The following is an 18,188-nucleotide window of genomic DNA, read 5'->3' as shown; positions in this document are numbered from 1 at the left end:
ACATTATAGTCTTACAAGGGTGAGGTCACAGCTGCCATACTGAAAATGTGCTTAAAAAAACAAAAATGGAAAACACTGTGCACCCAAAACACACATCCTCACCTCATGTGCACAGTAACCCCTCTGCCATATCCCTATATACTTAAAAATTGTTTGGTCTTTTCTTAGATAATCATGTATAAAATAATTGTTTTGATTTTATCAGTGACATCTGCAGATCAAGGATAAAAAATAAACACTCTAATGTGTTTTAGTGTAACTTTTTTTGCAGCTCCAGATGGCAACTGGTGTATGCTCCCATCTGACACCACACTGTACAGCCACTGTACAATATACTTTAGTATTACTTTAGCACTTTAATCTCTATTTTAAGATGAAACCTGTATTGTCTCTCCCTCCTAAATTGTGGCCTAACCAAGCTGCTTATATACTGCCCAACCTCCGTATAACATTTGTGGCTATTATCACACAAATAAAACACTCAAGATAAAAACCTGTTAATTATTTTGCACTGAACCAAGCTATCAGGAACCATGAATCAGACCAAGACAGACGTATAGTTAAATCACAGAGTTCAGTAACCGGATCAGGTAGTCAGCCAAGCCAATGTCAGAGAGCCAGAGATGAACGTAGTAGTACAGCAAGCAGGATCAGGAGCCAGAAGGGACGTCAGCCAAGCAAGTCTTCAACAGGAACGCAGGAGAAAGTCTCTATGATGTTGAAAAAGGTGAAGGCAGAGATCAAGTGAGCTGGACGGCTTTAAGTAGGCAGGACTGACGAGCAGAATCAACAAAAGCTGGGTAACTGTGGAGAGAGATGGTAGCTGGCAATTAGCCAACAGCTGAGTGGCCAGCTCAGAGAAGGAAGGGCTGAGCCCATCCTGACGCAAGCTACTTATACACTGTACAGTCACTGAACAATATTTGTGGATTCTGTCTCTCAGATAATGCACTCCATTCGAATTGTCTCTTTCTATTTGCTGCCTATTCAAATGCTCATGTACTGTCCTGATGCAAGTCTGTTTCTATCACAAACATGAGGGGGAAAATGTTGGGTATCGGCGCCACAATACAAAAAACAATTTGTTGATTATATACCAATGCTGCACCTAAAATTAGTGAAAAACTAATAACAATGCATATATATATATATATATATATATATATATATATATATATATATATATATATATATATAAAGGGCGAAAAGGAAACAATTAAAAAATCAAATATAAAATATACAATGTGTATCTGATTAATAAAGTGCACAATAAAATAAACCGTCCATAATAATCATATGTGAACAAATCTTTATATGTATGCTCCAACACCGTGAAAAATAAAGTGCACATGTGCTCCAGTAAACTTGCTTAAAGTGCTTCACCTGAACTGATAACAAAATGCGCTCACCAGATCTTCGGCCACAGAATGACCTCAAAGCATGACTAATGGGAAGGACTCCTTAATTCAATGCTTTAGCTCCTTTATGCATCCCATTCCAATCAAGCAATCATATATGGAGGAAGCTGGATCCCAATCCACTTTGCAGGTATACAAATGCAGGTGTCTTCACCTTATAACATCACTCCACTGCATATGTCAACTTGCATCAAGTGAGTTTGTGAAATAGCTTCCCAACAAAGAGCCACAGAAGGCAGGCTATAGTGTAATACCACTTAAATTTTATTGCTTAAAAAGAACACTTACATAGTCCAGCATGAAATCGCAAACAATCCGCTCGGGGGAAGCAGATCCGACGCTGGTATAAAAAATCACAATGTGCGTGGTGCATCTTAGCTGTGCAAGCAATAGTATAGGGCTCCTATGGTTGTAGAGTCAAGCCTCACCTCTATGCATCTCTGATGACACACGCTCTAGCGTGAAATGCATAGAGGTGAGGCCTGACACTACAAGGTTATAAGGTGAAGACACCTACATTTGTATAACTTCAAAGTGGATTGGGATCCAGCTTCCTCCATATATGATTGCTTGATTGGAATGGGACCCATAAAGGAGCTACAGCATTAAATTAAGGAGTCCTTCTCATTAGTCATGCTTTGAGGTCATTCTGTGGCCGAAGCGATCTGGTGAGTGCATTTTGTTATCACTTTCGGTGAAGCACTTTAAGCAAGTTTGCTGAAGCACGTGTGCACTTTATTTTTCACGGTGTTGGAGCACACACAAGAAGATTTGTTTACTTGATTTGTTTTGATGATTATTATGGACATTTTTGATGGTTTATTTTATTGTGCACTTTATTAATCAGATACACATTGTGTATTTTATATTTGATTTTTTCATTGTTTCCTTTGCGCCCTTTATATATATATATATATATTTTTCTATCACAAACATACCTGAAGTCTATATTCAAAATATATCGACATTAATTGTGAGATATGAAGAAGGACTGAGGTTTAGGGAATGTGGGGTTGTGGTTTGGAAGTGTTTTTCTGCACTCTGTTTTGACATTTAACTTTTAAGACATTGAAGTGTGGTACAGCAAAAAAAGAAGCTCACAAACTATACTAATGAACTGTTATGCCACTGGCCAATTTGTACAAAGTTGAGGGCTTATATTTTTAAGAGTAAACTTTACTATAGCATTAAAATCAGTTGCGGCTGCTACTTCCACTGTTCAATTTACACCTGTTAGCATTTAATAAAAAAAACAGCTGTTGCAGTTAAAACTACCTAAACAGCCTTTTTTAATGGAATTTAAATAAATCAGATTGGGGTACTGGTGGTTAGGGATGAGCTTCGAGTTCAAGTCGAACATTGGCTGTTCGCAAGTTCGCCGAACAGCGAACAATTTGGGGTGTTCGCGGCAAATTCGAATGCCGCGGAACACCCTTTAAAAGTCTATGGGAGAAATCAAAAGTGCTAATTTTAAAGGCTAATATGCAAGTTATTGTCATAAAAAGTGTTTGGGGACCCAGGTCCTGTCCCAGGGGACATGTATCAATGCAAAAAAAAGTTTTAAAAACGGCCGTTTTTTCAGGAGCAGTGATTTTAATAATGCTTAAAGTCAAACAATAAAAGTGTAATATCCCTTTAAATTTCGTACCTGGGGGGTGTCTATAGTATGCCTGTAAAGGGGCGCATGTTTCCTGTGTTTAGAACAGTCTGACAGCAAAATGACATTTTGAAGGAAAAAACTCATTTAAAACTACCCGCGGCTATTGCATTGCCGACAATACACATAGAAGTTCATTGATAAAAACGGCATGGGAATTCCCCAAAGGGGAACCCCGAACCAAAATTAAAAAAAAAAAATGACGTGGGAGTCCCCCTAAATTCCATACCAGGCCCTTCAGGTCTGATATGGATATTAAGGGGAACCCCGGCCAAAATTTAAAAAAAAAATGACGTGGGGTTCCCCCTAAATTCCATACCAGACCCTTCAGGTCTGGTATGGATTTTAAGGGGAACCCCGCGCCAAAAAAAAAAAAAAAACGGCGTGGGGTCCCCCCAAAAATCCATACCAGACCCTTATCCGAGCACGCAACCTGGCAGGCCGCATGAAAAGAGGGGGGGACGAGAGTGCGGCCCCCCCCCTCCTGAACCGTAAAAGGCCACATGCCCTCAACATTGGGAGGGTGCTTTGGGGTAGCCCCCCAAAACACCTTGTCCCCATGTTGATGAGGACAAGGGCCTCATCCCCACAACCCTGGCCGGTGGTTGTGGGGGTCTGCGGGCGGGGGGCTTATCGGAATCTGGAAGCCCCCTTTAACAAGGGGACCCCCAGATCCCGGCCCCCCCCCGTGTGAAATGGTAAGGGGGTACAAAAGTACTCCTACCATTTCACTAAAAAACTGTCAAAAATGTTAAAAATGACAAGAGACAGTTTTTGACAATTCCTTTATTGAAATACTTGAAATAATGAAGAAGAAGAGAAGAAGAGAAGAAGATGAAGAAGAAGAGAAGAGCGGGAGCCTCCCCCCATGCCATGGGTGCGGAGCGGCCCGAGGAGAAGAAGATAGAAGACGCCGCGGAGGAGATGCTGGACGAGAACGCCGGAGGAAGAACCAGAAGAGCCAGAAGAACCAGAAGAACCAGAAGATGAAGGAAGATAGAAGAAAGAAGAAGTATTTAAATAAAGGAATTGTCAAAAACTGTCTCTTGTCATTTTTAACATTTTTGACAGTTTTTTAGTGAAATGGTAGGGGTAGTTTTGTACCCCCTTACCATTTCACACAGGGGGGGGGGGCGGGATCTGGGGGTCCCCTTGTTAAAGGGGGCTTCCAGATTCCGATAAGCCCCCTGCCCGCAGACCCCCACAACCACCGGCCAGGGTTGTGGGGATGAGGCCCTTGTCCTCATCAACATGGGGACAAGGTGTTTTGGGGGGCTACCCCAAAGCACCCTCCCAATGTTGAGGGCATGTGGCCTGGTACGGTTCAGGAGGGGGGGTGGCCGCACTCTCGTCCCCCCCTCTTTTCCTGCGGCCTGCCAGGTTGCGTGCTCGGATAAGGGTCTGGTATGGATTTTTGGGGGGACCCCACGCCGTTTTTTTTTTTTTTTTGGCGCGGGGTTCCCCTTAAAATCCATACCAGACCTAAAGGGTCTGGTATGGAATTTAGGGGGAACCCCACGTCATTTTTTTTTTTAAATTTTGGCCGGGGTTCCCCTTAATATCCATACCAGACCTGAAGGGCCTGGTATGGAATTTAGGGGGACTCCCACGTCATTTTTTTTTTTAAATTTTGGTTCGGGGTTCCCATTTGGGGAATTCCCATGCCGTTTTTATCAATGAACTTCTATGTGTATTGTCGGCAATGCAATAGCCGCGGGTAGTTTTAAATGAGTTTTTTCCTTCAAAATGTCATTTTGCTGTCAGACTGTTCTAAACACAGGAAACATGCGCCCCTTTACAGGCATACTATAGACACCCCCCAGGTACGAAATTTAAAGGGATATTACACTTTTATTGTTTGACTTTAAGCATTATTAAAATCAGTGCTCCTGAAAAAACGGCCGTTTTTAAAACTTTTTTTTGCATTGATCCATGTCCCCTGGGGCAGGACCCAGGTCCCCAAACACTTTTTATGACAATAACTTGCATATTAGCCTTTAAAATTAGCACTTTTGATTATTCATGTTCGTGTCCCATAGACTTTAACGGTGTTCGCGTGTTCGAACAAACTTTTTTCCTATTCGCATGTTCTGGTGCGAACCGAACAGGGGGGTGTTCGGCTCATCCCTACTGGTGGTGTATTAAAGCCAAGTTAAATGTAAAAATTTAAAAAATCTATTACACACCCAAAATATGTGGTGCCAGAATATGTTTTCTCCTAAGCATGTAATTTAAAGTGGTTGTAAACCCTTTACAACCACTTTAACCTACAGGTAAGCCTAGATTAAGGCTTACCTGTAGGTGCTTGAAATATCTCCCAGACCTGCACGGTCTAGGAGATATTTGCAAATCGCCGTAGGGCGATTTCTTCTGCGCATGCGCCGGAGTTAGAAAGGGCACGCTGTGCTATTTCTAGCTCGGGTCATGCCATTAAAGGCGGCGGGAGTGACGTCACATGCCGTCACGTGACTCTGGCCAGTCACAGAGCCGGAGTTCGCGGCCCCGGAAGGAAGTTGGTGAAGAATGGACGCTTGCTACTAGCAAGGAAGACGGGGACATTGCGGGCTTCTCCTGCAGGTAAGTGTCACATAATGGGCTTTTATGCAATGCATAGTAACCCATTATGCTTTACCTTTGCAGGGAAACAAAGAGGAAGTAACACCCATCAGGGTATTGTGTGTTTTTTCCATGTCACCCTCCAAGTGACATTAACCCACTGTGCTATTTTAAATGTTTTTTTCTGGTTTGTTAAATGTCCCCTTTTTTCAGAATTTAGTATTGAGATTTGTCCCCTATAGTCTTCAAGCAGGTTGGCAGCCAGGTTTAATGGATCTCAAGCCAGATTTAATTAATCTCCCATGAGTCAAACCCAAGCAGATTCACTCATCCCTACTGGGGACTAAAGGACAGAAATATTGTCTTCTGAGTTCCTTAGTTACGTAAGAATACATGAACAAAAATGTATATACTAATATTCTAAGTCAATTGTATGAGACTTTTTGACTGGGGGAGGAGATATGAGTAGTATATGAAAACTGTACAATCAGCAGCTTTTCTGATGAAGCTTGCCATCTGCTGGTCACTTTTAAACATGGAATTTAATATACTTTATATTAATTCTGTTTGCATATGCAAATAATTACAAAAAAAAGGACATGCCAAAATGAGTAATTCTTTTAGAGTAATTTTCTTTTAAAAGATTTTTGGTTTAGACTTTTTTCCCATGCTTAATTTGGATAGTAATGTCATGGTTCATGTAAGAATTAGTCTGAAGCATAAATGTTATATTGTGTAGCAATCTGTCCTTGATTTTGGAAACTGCCCCGCCAACAGAAACATGACAATTTCATGAGAACCATTTTGAAACATAACCTGCCAGTTCAGGCATTATATCCATCCTGTTTAAGATCCTGTACAAGAGATTGATCCTGGCTTATTTTTAATGAAAGGAATGAAGAGAGCTATGTAAATGTCTGCATCCCTTGCATCTCTATTAGAATGTATTTTCTAATAGGTTTTTGCCAACCTTCCGCAGCATTTTTTACTAACAAAACGTGGAAAATTTACTGTCGGATCACATTATTTACTGACAACCTGAGAAATTACAGAACTCCTATTGAAAACTAACACTGTGAATATTTGAACAGTATAAACATGATATGGAGACACCGACAATACCTATAACAATGTAATTTGCTTTATTTACACTTAAAAAGTCAACATAGCATGAAATTATCAGCCCCTGATATTTACTGGCAGTTGTAAAAAAAATCACTGATTTTTACAAAATGTCAGTAAATTTACTGGCGGTTGGCAACCCTGCCACCTAGTGGCTGGAGAGACAAGCATGGCCCATTAATGCTGGAAGGGGGACTAGGGATGCATGTTGCCACATCATTTTTTATCACTCACTTTTGCCAGTAAAATAGTCACATAGGAATTCCAGTATCTTCAGTTCTCCTGGATCTCAGTGACTGTAGGAATCAAGTAACCGCCTTCCTTTTTTATATTAATATCTAGCTATATGTCTTAATTCTTTCCATAGCTAACCAAAAAGAAAAGTAACCATACATAACAGTACCACTATTCTGATTGCTTGTAAAAAGTAATTTGTTATACACATCTTGACTATACTGTACGTTTTAGTGTTTAGTCTTGTATATTGGTAGCCATGGTTTTAGATAATGTGGGAGTAGGCATATGATTTTTTTCTTGGCTGCTTTCAATTATCTATATTACTATATATCACTATGACAGTATTCTCTGACACAGCTGATAAGGAGGCATTAACCACGCCATATACATATGACAATCCTATGTATACAATATATACGCCTTATAATAAAAGTCTTTAAATAGGGACAAGGGCTAGAGTTTGAGGCTGAGGTTAAACCCATTTAAAGGGACTCTTTAGCAAAAATTGAATTCAGGCAAATGATTCTGAATTCCTCCATGTAGTAACAATGGGTTCAATGTATAAAGTGGATATGCATTTGTCCTTTAGTTTATAGTGGCAATGCAATGGTTTGCATCAACTGTGACACGTTGGTGGAGGTTGACAGGAAAGGGGTTTGGCTTCACATTGCAGGGTCCCTTCACATATATTAAAGCAGAGTTCCACCCAAAAGTGGAACTTCCGCTTTAAGCACTCCTCGCCCCCTGACATGCCACATTTGGTATGACATTTTTTTGGGGGGGGGGGGTGTAACCTTTTTTTCGTGGGACTTCCTGTCGCACTTCCTGCTTCCTATCTTTGGCTGCCTAGGCAGCCCCTCCCTGCCAGCAATCTTCTGGGAGACAACTCAGGTCCCAGAAGATCGGCTGGCCAATAGGAGAGCGCAGCGGGACTCGCAACAGCTTACAGCTTCACGGCCGGGTGCCCACAGTTACCATGACGGCACCGAGGAGAGGAGGGGAAGAGGAGCTAGCCTCTGGGTAGCCACGTCGCTGGACCGTGGGGCAGGTAAGTGGCAGTTTATTAAAAGTCAGCAGCTATGCTTTTTGTAGCTGCTGACTTTTAATAAAGTAAAAAACGGGTGGAACTCCGCTTTAAATGTACGGCAAGCAGAAGGGTCCCTACATGATAGTTACAGTAAGTGTTGTTGTAGTAGTAAATGTTAAGAGTCTTAAAGTATAACTATAGGCAAAACTTTAAAAAAAAATTTGGATAGAGCAAGGGTAGGTTATAACCCCTGTCACATTTTTTTTCGCTATCTGTGTCCCATTGCGGAGATTTCACTTCACTTTCTGTCCTACAGCCAGGGCCAGCAATACCACCAGGCGAACTAGGCAGCTGCCTAGGGCGCACTGCTGCCTAGGCGGTGCAGCCATGGCCTGCTTACTTCCCCGTCAGCCTGGCCTGGGAAACATGAGGAACAAGAGGCGGAGCAGGCGGGCATGAGGTCAGCAAAGGAGGCACCGGGCATGAGGTCAGTGGAGGAGGCGGCAGGCACAACTGGGGAGGTGGAGGAGGTGGAGACGTAGCTGCAGTCCGGTGAGTCTGCTCTCTGATCCTGTCACCTGCGTGGCCCTAAGCAAGACTAACGGCACCCCGGGGGGGAGTGTTAGTCTTGCCTGGGGGGGGGGAATGGTTAAGCACCGGCCCTGCCCACTGCCAAACAGGAAGTAAGAGGAAATTACGGCAAATTAACAGAATTACTCGGGAGTCCCCAGGTCACCATAACTAGTGTCCCCATTGGAAGATTTCCCCTCGATTACTTGTCTGGGGAAAACCCAAAATTTTGAATTTTCTTTTACTTTTACTTGCAATGATAATAGTAAACAGGACAAATAGAGAGGGGGAATCTCCCTAACAGGGGAACAGACAGCAATAAAAACTGACAAGCGCTCTAATCCCTCTCCACTCTATCCAAAACTTAAAAAGAAAAGTTTTGCCTGTAGTTTTATTTTAAGATCTTATGTATTTACAAGTCTGCCTACAGAGAAAACTTCTCTATAGCTATCAAACCCTTGTCCTATTGTTGAGGCATTAACGTCAAGATGATGTATGTATTGCATGTATTGCTAAAGTGGTTCTAAAGGCAGAAGGCTTTTTACCTCAAAGGGTAACTCCACTTTCGCCAAAAAAAAAATAGCGAATAAAAAAATAAATAATATAGTGTATACGTTACATATTTTCCTAGAAGTCTGCACTAAAATACAAGTCAGATTTCTGGCACCCCCTGCAACAAAAATGTAATTTTTGGTGAGATACTCCCAATGGGAAATCACATCTAAAGGGATGCAGTTTTCCTCATTAGAGCCCTGCAGGTGCAGCAGCTGATTAATATTTATGAAACCACTCCCATTAGCTTTACTTATCACATGGACACAGACAAACACACAGTGATTACTTCAGAACAACAAAAGGTAGGACTCTGCAACAAAGTTTGTTAAAGTACCTGTAATGTGCATAGATCACCCAGAGGGGAATGTTTTTTTCTCAACAAAAGTGGAGCTACTCTTTTATCTCGATCCAGCGATGTGCATGAGAGCAGCGGCTCTCCTGGGTCTCTCTCCTCATTGGCTCACACAGCAGCTGGAGCCATTGGCTGGCAGGGTACTGTACATACACTATATTACCAAAGGTATTGGGACAACTGCCTTTACACGCACATGAACTTTAATGGCATCCCAGTCTTAGTCCATAGAATTCGAAATTGAGTTGGCCCACCCTTTGCAGCTACAACAGCTTCAACTCTTCTGGGAAGGCGGTCTACAAAGTTTAGGAGTGTGTAATGGGAATGTTTGACCATTGTTCCAGAAGCACATTTGTGAGGTCAGGTACTGATGTTGGACAAGAAGGCCTTGCTCACAGTCTCCGCTCTAATTCATCCCAAAGGTGTTCTATCGGGATAAGGCCTGGACTCTGTGCAGGTCAGTCAAGTTCCTCCATCCCCAAACTCGCTTATCCATGTCTTCATGGACCTTGCTTTGTGCATTGGCACAAATCATTTGGTGAAGGGGGATTATGGTGTAGGGTTGTTTTTCAGCAGCTGGGCTTGGCCCCTTTGTTCCAGTGAAAACTCTTAAGATGACGGGGGGCGGGGCCGAGTCCGGCAATCTGTGTCCATGGACGCAAGTGCTGGACTCAGGAGCGCGCCCGCACGGTAACCCCCAGGGAGAGCGCTTCTCCTAGGGGGCTCACCAATGTGGGGAGGAGCCGCGAGAGCCATTGGGGGACCCCGGAAGACGATGATCGGGGCCACTCTGTGCAAAACAAACTGCACAGTGGAGGTAAGTATGATATTTTTGTTATTAAAAAACTGCTCTCTAAGAACTGTAGACATAGAATTATCACTTTCGGTTTGATAGCATATTCCTAGATGACCAATAGTAAAATTGCCTCCTATTTTTGACTGGGGACCTAAACTCTGAAAATTAATGTGGTTCTAAATGACTAGTTTTCAAGCAACTGAAGGGGAGTTAAAGACTGGGTACTCCAGGTATTTACAGAGCTCCATGCAGACCGAATGCAACATCTTCAAACAGTAACATGATTGTATGTTTTTTCTGTACCAGTCACTGAGCTTCTCATATGAATGCATCCTAAGAAGTCACTAGGAATCCAAATAATCTAAGCCCCTATGCAGTTTATTTTGTGTGTTAAATGTAATGTCAGCCTTGCAACAGTAATCTGTAGGACCTGATACAAGATATAATACAAGTACTTTATGGCACAGAATGAGCATTTCACACTGTAAATAACACAAAAAGGTAATATCTCAGTTTTATTACCATTGCCTTGACAATAACAACTCAAATGCAAATTGTCCCTGTCCTGCAGTAAGTGGGATCTGCTCAGCAGATCCAATCTGTGGGAGCCACTGGGAGAGAAACTATCACTTGTACGCACAGAAGCTGGATGTCTGTGTGTACAAGTGATAGTAATAAGCAGGGAGCAGATGCCAGAGGTGGCAGAACTAAGTTCCACCAAGTTCCAGCTAAAAAAAGCCCTACCTTTTTAGCTAAAGGCACTGTGGAGAAATTCATCCTCAAAGTTTGCAACAGAAGTACTGACGTTGTTCAAGTTGGCTTGCTCAGCAGTTCAGCTCATCTTGCTCTCAATTTCTAGATCTGCTTCTTTGTGTTAGCTTTAGAAAGGCTAGGGATTGCTGAGTCACAACTAGGCTTGGGGAGCAGGTAAGCTAAGCTGGCTTAGGTTAGGACTTCAGTGTCTCTGCTGTGACATTTAAGGATGAATTTCCCCACAGTGCCAACAGCTATATACCGGTAATTTAACGAGGGCTTGCTTTAATGCTCATTTAGTGCTTAATACTAATCAATAAATACTTTAATGTCCATAGCCTGGCTACAAGTTCACTTAGTTTACAACTGTTCTTGCAAGCTCCCCAAATGTTCTATGCATGCAGTAACTCACCCCATAATACAATGCTTGCTGCTTGGGTAACATTTTCAGGGGCCTGGGCATTGCCAAGTTGTTAGAAGATGGGGGGGGGGGGGGGGTTATTCTCAGACTTAGGAAAAATCAGTGTATGCATAGTAAGTGCCAAAGATGTCCACAGACTTCCAAGGGCGGCTATCTGAGTATGACACATCTCTATGGGTAGACTTAGGTATGTACTATGAACTGAAAGCTGTTGCTGCAAGAACCAAATGAAACCTAAATCTACATTTAAGAAACTCAAACTACTGTAAAAAAAAGTATGAAAACAAGGTGACAGGTACATTTTTGTGTTTCTTAACAATCAATCAGAAGAGCAATCAATAAGATTTATTAGATTCTGATTGATTGCTGTTATGTTACTGTACTTTGCACATCATTAGTACTCTTTACAGTGCCCTACTGAATAAAGTCCATGGACTCTTAGAGATTCATGAGCTCCAGTCAGCAAAACACAGATTTTTATGGTATACTGAAAGCAAACTTGGCATGTAAAACTCAAAATGTTAACGCTAATGCTAACCTGCCACTTCAAGCTGCCTGGAAGCATCTCTAGTTGACACAATATTTTACCTGTGCTATTATGGATCCCCGGAACCCTGAATACACACATTCTGGCACCCAAAACATTAGCTCTGAAGCTCACACACCTTTCCATTCATTCTACAATCCAACAAGGGGCACCAATGTCCAATAATAATAGTATTGGAGTATGAAATAGTGGGATGGGGGGGGGGGGGGGTCTGTCAATGTTCTGAGAGCTACAATACAGCGTTAAATAAAGTATGCACCTGAGGTTAGGGGTTTCCCAAATACTCAGACTATGACTAACAAACAACTGATACTTTCAGACACTTTGTGGTGCGAAATCCAAACACAAACATGTAATATATTGCAGATTACCAATTCTTAGCTGTGGTGGGTGTATTTGTTATTTTGTTTTAGGCAATTTTTCTTTATTTTCACCTGATGATCCTGCCACTAAGTTTGATCTTTTTCAACTTCCTTCAACAGACCAAGCTATCCAGCAAAAAAGGCAGTTAGAGGATTAATTGAGACAAACCATTTAACACTGACAGGAGGGCTTACAATGGTCAGCTTATATTTAACCTTTATCCCCAAAAACTGTTGCTGTAGTTGCTTAGCCGCTTGCCTACCCTATACAGTACATGTACGCCAGCAAGGCGGCTTCCCTGTGCAGAATCACATACCTGTATGTGATCCTGCACTTTTGGGTCTGGGGTGCGTACGCTCGCTGCCGGCGACCCGCTGTGATTTGACACAGTGGGGGCCAATCAGTGGGTCAAATCACATTATGCCTTTACTTTTGCAGGTGAGAAAAAGTAAAAAAAATGGGACTTTACTTCCTCTTAAAACTTGCACAAAGACTCTGCATGTATACGCATCAAAAGGTGCAAGTGACATGTATTTACACCTGCTGATACTCAAATTACCCAATTTATTACCCAAATGCAAATTTAAATGTACAAATGTAAATTGATTACCCAAATGTAAGGTTCATCAGCTGTACAATAGAGTTATTAATAAAGTTGTACATTGGCTGCAATGATGGCACTCTTTCCACGCTCATGCCATCTCCACCCCTTTCCTTCCCTTTTCTCACTGCTTACAAGTTGCTGTGGGTCCAAAATGTTACATCTCAACTCAGAAATGTATCAAACAACATTTTATTATGAAACATTTTGAACCACCTTTATTTAACATTTTGAACCACACAGTCCACATACACAATGAATGGATAAAAGCACAATTTTAGCACAATACACCACCTATGTACACAAAGGAATCTATTTCTATTTCTGCATGCATGTGACATCACACACCGATGAATGAATTCTGAATGTTTATCAAACCTGAGTGTACCTTGAATTCCTTGTACATTCTATGTACATTGCAAACAGTTGTCTTAAGATAGCAAACTTGAGATTCATTTATCAGTATATACATGCACACCTACATGTTATCACCAACTTCCATGGACTGTGTAACTCTATACAAGTTATATAAGTACTCAATGGGGGTTATTTACTAAAGGAAAATCCGCTTTGAACTGAAAGTGCACTTGGAAGTGTAGTCTCTGTAGATTCGAGGGGGATATGCAAGGAAAATAAAAAACAGCATTTTAGCTTGCACATGATTGGATGATAAAATCAGCAGAGCTTCCATTCATTTCAGATCTACCCCTTATGCCGCGTACACACGACCGGTTTTGCCGTCGGAATAAACTTCGAAGGTTTCTCCAATGGAACTCTGAAGGAATTCCGCTCAAGCCGTCTTGCATACACACGGTCACACCAAAGTCCGACCGTCCAGAACGAGGTGACATACAACACGTATGACAGGACTAGAAAAAGGAAGTTCAATAACCAGTAGCCAATAGCTTCCGTCTTGTACTTGCTTCAGAGAATGCGTCGATTTTGGTCCGTCGGAACAGAATACAGACGAGCGGTTTTCCCGATACGAATTGGTTCCGCCGGAAATATTTAGAACATGTTCCATTTCTAGGTCCGTCAGAATTTTCAAAAAAAAAAAAGTCCGATGAGGCATACACACGATCGGAATAGACGCTGAAAAGCTTCTGTCGGACTTTTTCTGTCGGACATTCCGCTTGTGTGTACGCGGTTTTAGATTTAGAGCGACTGCACTTCCAAGTGCACCTGCAGTGCAAAGTGGATTTGCCTTTCGTAAATAACCCCCAATATTACCTTGCTAGATTCAATTTGATGTAATATTTGGGAAGCAGAATACTTTTTTGCATTTGTGCTTTAATGTGTATATGGATGTGTGTACTGTATGTGCTTTGTACATTGGGTATACAAAGGGGTTTATTTACTAAAGGCAAATTCACTTTGCACTACAAGTGCACTTGGAAGTGCAGTCGCTGTAGATCTGAGGGGGACATGCAAGGAAAATAAAAAACAGCATTTTTGCTTGTACATGATTGGATGATAAAATCAGCAGAGCTTCCCCTCATTTCAGATCTTCCCCTCAGTTCTAAAGCGACTGCACTTCCAAGTGCACTTGCAGTGCAAAGTAGATTTGCCTTTAGTAAATCAACACCACAGTCTTCTGTGTTTGTCCTGTATGTAGTGTGTGCAGACATACAGTGAGTGCACTTTAAGCTTCTTTTCTTTGCGGTTGTGTCTGTTTTTCTTGTATATGGTGAAAGACACAAATACACCCTTTTCACAACCTTAAAAATAAGCAAGCGTACAAGCCTACAAATCACAACTACCATAATAATAGTAATTATAAGGCCTTGTGGATGAAAGTGAACTGTCTGTGTTGCCCCACAGTAAGCACCTACTGTAAATTCAATGCTGAACATGACAGATGGAGAATGCAATACAAGACATCTTAGACAGTTTTCATTTCAGGCACCATGGGGTCCATCATTTATTTATGACTAGCAATGGTATAACTATTGCCCTACACATATGTGCAGCTCTTCCAATGTCATTCTTGCTGTACATGAACAAAATTTACATTATAGAGAATACCATCAACACCAGAACACAAGCACACCTGAGTCCCCCTGCTGTCACTCAAACCTGGTCTGTGAATAATAATAATAGTAGTAATAATCATAATAATAATAGTACTAATAATAATTATAATTATTATTATTTATATATGATAATGATATGATAATAATAATGATATGAAGAAGAAGAAGAAAGTCTGGGCTTATATAATAACACAGTACAGTAATTATCAGGGTGCAGCAAACCACAGACACCAATCACGAACAGGCTGTCTAATGAAAGTTGATTTCTGTTTGCAGCATGATCAATTTTTTGAGGTCTCGAAAAAATTAAATAACCCCTTGAAGTAAAAATCTTTATTCAATTACAATAAAAAAAAAAAAAAACAACAACATACAGCTCAGTGACCAAGCAGTTTATCAGCAATATCCAGGTAATAATAAAAAAAAAAAAAAAGCCAACTACCTGTAAATGCACTCGCCTGCCAGGTGACAATACATGCGCCCCAATGCACAGAAGGAGAATAATTAAAGCCGTCAACATCATTTGCTTTTAAAATGAAATCACTTCTCATTTCACCTTTTTTTATCAAACAATCATGCAAATGATCACAGAGCTTTTAATTACAAATCGTCACTATGACTACACTCTCCATTTCTCAGGTCCATCAAATATGTAAAATGAAGCTTCCCTTTATTTTTTCCTATTATTATATCAGATAAAATCTTTTGCATGTCACTGATAATTGAAATTCAACTGAAAACTGCGTCGCTGCGAGAAAAGCCACTAGGTATGTGGCCACCACAGTTTGTGGTCCTCCAGCAACCCCCTGTTGTAGTTCTGTATCTCTTTAAGAAGTTTTTGGAACTTTTGCTCATCTCTATGCATCGCACACATCTACTACTGCAAAGGCCAGTCATCCCCTTCCCCAGGATGGTCCACTGTGCAGGGACTTACCTTGTCTGGGGACTGGTGTACCAAGCAGCCACTGTCACATCCACCTAGGCAGAGTGATCTGCACACCCAGATGCAGGCAGAGCTCAGAGCTTGTACTGAACTCTCCCTATGTCATTCAGCAGCCCCAGGCTCAGGAAGAAGGCAGGGAGAAGGAGCACTAAGGAGGAGAGAAGGGGGGTGTGGAGAGGAGAGGAGAGGGGAGTTCTATAAAACAGAGCACCTATTGTCTGCAAACCCCAGCATATGGTATATTTCATACATATTGAAGGCATTAGGCGGCTATATTTATAGATAAGTAAGTAACTAGACTTGGATGCAGAAGCAGAGCATGGAGCTGAGTTAGTGAAAGTCTGCTAAAGTGAAGGCTTATTACTTCAGAGTTCTGAGTCCCTAGATCACAGAGCTACCGGCTGAGCCAGGTTATGCTGGCCATACACATGGGCAGTTTTATTGCAGTATTAGCCAGCTTTCAACTGCAAAAGCGATCAAACAGCTTATGAAGCTCCCAGCCATATAAATATACAGGGGCTGGTTTGCTAAAGGAGTGGAGAATGTGCACATTAAAAAAAATAAGGGCTTGTTAACACCAGTGGCCATGTTTTACCGCAGCTGCTGGTGTGCGCTATGAAGAGAGCAGTACGGATGTGCTGTAAATGATGCAGATTATGGTTGACATTTCATTTAGCTTTATGCCCCACAGTGCGTAGAAATGCAGTGTAGTGCATCACAACAAGTGCGTACCATTGCAGCGCAGCCATGTGAACTGAAATCAGAGGGCTCACGGCAAATTGCCTTGTCAATGCACTGATGCACCCCCAAAACATATGGTGTGAATAGGCCCTTAGCGTCGGCACCTCCAAGCACTTTAAGAGGTTTCAGACACTGGGAGGCGGAGGCGGCCATGATTAGCTGTCACAGCGGTCACATGATCGGCAAGCTCCCGATCACAAGTAGCAATCAAGAGCTTTCCGTTACCCACCTGTAACAGCATTGTTTACATTTTGGTAATATGCAGTATTATTGGTATTTGCGTAGGGTTTCCACCTGTCCAGGATTTACCTGGACAGTCTGGGGTTTTAAATCATGTGTCCAGGTTTCAGTCTACCTGAAACCCGGACACATTATTCAGACAGGAATGTGGCTCGAGAACAGTGCTTGACAGGAGTCTGAGGGGGCACTATGTGCGCCATATTACTATTCTCTCTGGAGTGCCCAAAGGTGTCCCTGGTCTGTTACAATCCTATAGTGCAGGCTTTCTCAACCTTTTAACCCTAGAGGAACCCCAAAAATAATTTTCAGGTCTTGAGAAACCCTTACTAAAACCAATTCCTCAGGGGTCAATAGAACAATGCCTCTTATACTGGTGGTCAATAGGAAGAATGTTCCCCTTAAAATGGTGCTCAGAATGCCACCCTTAAAGACAGCTAAAAATATATTTTGTGTCATGGCTTTGCTAAGTGATGCTGAACCTTGAACTCTGTAAGCACCATCAAAAAGGTGGTTCATTAGCCACAGCTCAAGGAACCCCTAGCACCCTCTGGAGGAACCCCAGGGTTCCAGGGAACCCTGGTTGAGAATGGCTGCTATAGTGTATACTGAAAAAAAATACTGTGTGCCTCTAAAATGTTCTGGTTTGGTTTGAAGAAAAAGTGGCAACCCTATATATGCAGCCTCTCAGCGTTAAGGCCAACCCGCTGAAAGGCCGCATATATGCATGCGACCAGCATGAAGAGGTAAACTGCATTCACTTTGAATACCCAATCATGTGTAAGGGAAATGAAAAACACAGCATGCTTAATGGCACATTATTGGCTGAGCACACCTTATTCTCTAACATTTGGCCTCATTCACACTTGCGGCTGAGGGTTGTAAAAATAGTCAGGGTGGTACACATGAAGCGACCGTAATGCTGTGCAGCAAAAATTATACCCCATGTTGCGTTTAGCGGCAGTATCACCAGCAAACATGACCTATTCTAGTGTAATGCACATTGTTGCGACACGGTTTTTCTGCATTAAAACAAGTGGGGAGGAGGCAGCACATAACCTCCCAGCTGCCTAAAAAAAATGATCAACAAGGGATCTCTTTTCAGAGGGATGGCAAGGGCTGCCACAAGTGTGAATAAGCCCTAAATGAACATTTAGTTTGTATAGTGTCCTGACTCAGAATTGAACCAAGGACTCCAGTGCTGCAAGGAAGAAAGGCTAACTTCTGTACCACCCCATTGTCCTGACCCTGTTTGTTGA

At 41.9% G+C, this 18,188-nt stretch overlaps 1 protein-coding gene across 1 annotated transcript in view; it reads right to left on the bottom strand.

Annotated features, from left to right (window-relative positions):
- Window positions 1-16,095, bottom strand: part of SYNPO (synaptopodin) — a 146,491-nt gene extending 130,396 nt beyond the window's left edge. Inside the window, exon 1 of the mRNA XM_073621098.1 lies at window positions 15,943-16,095. The gene's annotated coding sequence lies outside the window, so the exon portion shown is untranslated. The remainder of the gene's footprint in view (window positions 1-15,942) is intronic.
- Between the last annotated feature and the right edge of the window lie 2,093 nt (window positions 16,096-18,188).

Source organism: Aquarana catesbeiana, linkage group LG03, assembly GCF_042186555.1.
Source record: "Aquarana catesbeiana isolate 2022-GZ linkage group LG03, ASM4218655v1, whole genome shotgun sequence".
Classification (NCBI taxonomy): Eukaryota; Metazoa; Chordata; class Amphibia; order Anura; family Ranidae; genus Aquarana; species Aquarana catesbeiana.
Note: the sequence above shows the minus strand (reverse complement) of the source record. Positions and strands in the feature narration are given on the sequence as shown.